We start from the raw sequence: 3,257 nt of genomic DNA, 5'->3' as shown, positions 1-3,257 counted from the left end.
ACCTACATTGTAAACTTTCATTCATAGGCTAGGTTGAAGCAACCTCATGATGGATAAAGGGAAAATGTGAGTATCATGTACAGTAGTAGCCTAAACCTATCAATGTTACATTAAACTGAGACCAGCTCCTTGGGAGTGGAGCACCCTTACTGGGTTGTATGGAACAAGCATGTCTGTCAGATAAGAGGGGGCAAGGTCATGCAGTACTTTAAAAGTTAAGTGTAAGATCTTAAAAATCAGACTGATACTTCACAGGCAACCAGCCCAGTGCAGATAAAACTGGAGGGATTCTAGTGTTGGTTAAAATCCCAGCTGCAGTGTTTTGGACAAGTTGTAGGCCTTTACCAATAGAGACTGCGCAGCTGGAGAGGAGGCCAATCGTCTAATCTAGATTGAACAAATGCATTGGCCAATTTTTCGGTATTTGACTGTGAGATTAAGTGTATGGGCTATGGGTTTATCTGTGATTGACTGTATGACTATTTGAACCTACATTTGTAGTGTGTGTCGGGGCAGTGTTCACCAACCATCTTTGCTGAGATCGGTGGATTTTCACCACAACGTCACATAACACAACAGATTCCGCCAAACAAGTTCCTGTTGGGGAGCTAAGTGTACAATGGAAAGGTCAGATGCTTATTATCTAAATGTTGAAAGTGTGTTGGCGACGGAGAGAAACAAAATGGTGAAGTTTGAGGCAAGGTGGTGGAGAGTGATGAGAGTGATGCAGAGCTGAAGATGAGGGTGTGAGCAGGTGGGTCTGGCCAGGTGTGATGTCGTAGTGGCAGGGAATATAATGCAGGCAAACATAAATCTGTTTAACCTCATTTCTACCAGCATGTCACATGTGCAACCAGAGGGAAAAAAATCTAGACCATCTTTACTCCACACACAGAGATAAGAACAAAGCTCTGACTCGCCCTCCATTTGGCAAATCTGACCATAATTCCATCCTCCTGATTCCTGCTTACAAGAAAAATCTAAAGCAGTAAGTACCAGTGACTCGCTCAAAATGGAAGTGGTCAGATCATGCGGATGCGTCATCGGCTTCATCAATAAGTGCATCGATGCTGTCGAGTGACCGTACGTACGTATCTCAACCAGAAGCCATGGATTACAGGCAACATCTGCACCGAGCTAAAGGTTAGAGCTGCCGGCTTTCAGGGCCAGGACACTAATCAGGCGCTTATAAGAAATCCGCTATGCCCTCAGACGAACCATCAAACAGGCAAAGCGTCAATACAGGACTAGATTGAATCCTACTACACCGGCTCTGATTCTCATTGGATGTGGTAGGGCTTGCAACCTATTAACTTCTTGGCGCACCCATCCCTTTAGCGGGATAATATTCATCGTCATCCGCGGAATTGCAGAGCGCCAAATTCAAATTAAATTACAAAAAATATTTAATTTTCATGAAATCATAAGTGCAATATAGCAAAACACAGCTAGCTTGTTGTTAATCCACCTGGCGTGTCAGATTTCAATAAAGCTTTTCGGCGAAAGCATACCAAGCGTTTATGTAAAGGACATCTCTCTCAGTAGACAAAATATTACAAACAGCTAGCAGCCAAGTAGATTGGTCACGAAAGTCAGAAAAGCAATATATTAAATCTTCGGATGTTTGCACCTACGGGACTCCCAGTTACACAATACATTTTCCTTTTGTTCCATAAAGATTATTTTTTATCCAAAATACCTCCATTTGTTTGGGCGTGTTATGTTTCCAGAAAACCACAGGCTCAGGCGGTCCCGTCATCGCAGCCGAAATTCCAAATAGTATCCGTAATGTTCGTAGAAACATGTCAAATGTTTTTTATAATCAATCCTCAGGTTGTTTTACAATATATAATCGATAATATATCAACCGGGAACTGTAGCTTCTTGATAGGAGAGAAAGAGTAAATGGCTTCTCCAAGCTGTTACGCACCCAGCAATCCCCTTGACGCGATGTGATCTTTTGCGCTCGTTTAAAATGTTTGTAATGTCTAAAGACTGTTCACATCATGAGGAAGTCATAAGAAAAGGAAACTGGTTGATATCCCTTTAAATGCAGCAAAGGCAGGCAATGGAACATGGAGCTTTCAAAATAGCAGCCACTTCTTGGTTGGATTTTCCTCAGGTTTTCACCTGCAATATCAATTCTGTTATACTCACAGACAATATTTGGACAGTTCTGGAAACTGTAGAGTGTTTTCTATCCTAATCTGACAATTATATGCATATTCTAGATTCTGGGCCTGAGAAATAGGCAGTTTAATTTAGGAATGTTTTTCATCCAAACATCAAAATACTGCCTCCTACACTCCAACAGGACTACAAAGGAAACATTTACATTTAAGTCATTTAGCAGGCAGCTCTTATCCAGAGCGACTTACAAATTGGTGCATTCACCTTATGACATCCAGTGGAACAGTCACTTTACAATAGTGCATCTAAATCTTAAAGGGGGGTGAGAGGGATTACTTATCCTATCCTAGGTATTCCTTAAAAGAGGTGGGGTTTCAGGTGTCTCGGAAGGTGGTGATTGACTCCGCTGTCCTGGCGTCGTGAGGGAGTTTGTTCCACCATTGGGGGGCCAGAGCAGTGAACTGTTTTGACTGGGCTGAGCAGGAGCTGTACTTCCTCAGTGGTAGGGAGGCGAGCAGGCCAGAGGTGGATGAACGCCAGCTCTAAGAGCTGGTGGAAACCCAGCTCTAAACCCTCAGAGGTAATAATCACACTGGTGGGGAGAGGGGTATTCTTCTTACCAAACCACATTACCTTTGTTTTGGAAGTGTTCAGAACAAGGTTAAGGGTAGAGAAAGCCCGTTGGACACTAAGAAAGCTTTGTTGTAGAGTGTTTTACACAAAAACACGGTACGGTCCAGCTGAGTATAAGACCGTATCATCTGCATGTAAATGGATGAGAGAACTTCCTGCCTGAGCTATGTTATTGATGTAAATTGAGAAGAGCGTAGGGTCTATGACTTGGGTGGCAGAAGTCTTTGGCCGTTGTTGGGGCTTTCCTCCGACACCGCCTGAATTTCTAGAATGGTCCTGGATGGCAGGGAGCTCGACCTGGTGAGGTACTGGGCTGTCAGCACCACCGTCCTGTAGCGCTTTGTGGTCAAGAGCGGTGCGTTTGTCAACCAAGCGGTGATGCAGCCAGTCAAGATGCATTCCATGGTGCAGCCAGAACTTTTGTGGACTTTGTCTCATGCAAATGTATGTTAGATTTAAATTATGGAGACAGTGTGAAATATTATGATTAGAGT

Source organism: Oncorhynchus gorbuscha, linkage group LG03, assembly GCF_021184085.1.
Source record: "Oncorhynchus gorbuscha isolate QuinsamMale2020 ecotype Even-year linkage group LG03, OgorEven_v1.0, whole genome shotgun sequence".
Taxonomy (NCBI): domain Eukaryota; kingdom Metazoa; phylum Chordata; class Actinopteri; order Salmoniformes; family Salmonidae; genus Oncorhynchus; species Oncorhynchus gorbuscha.
Note: the sequence above shows the minus strand (reverse complement) of the source record.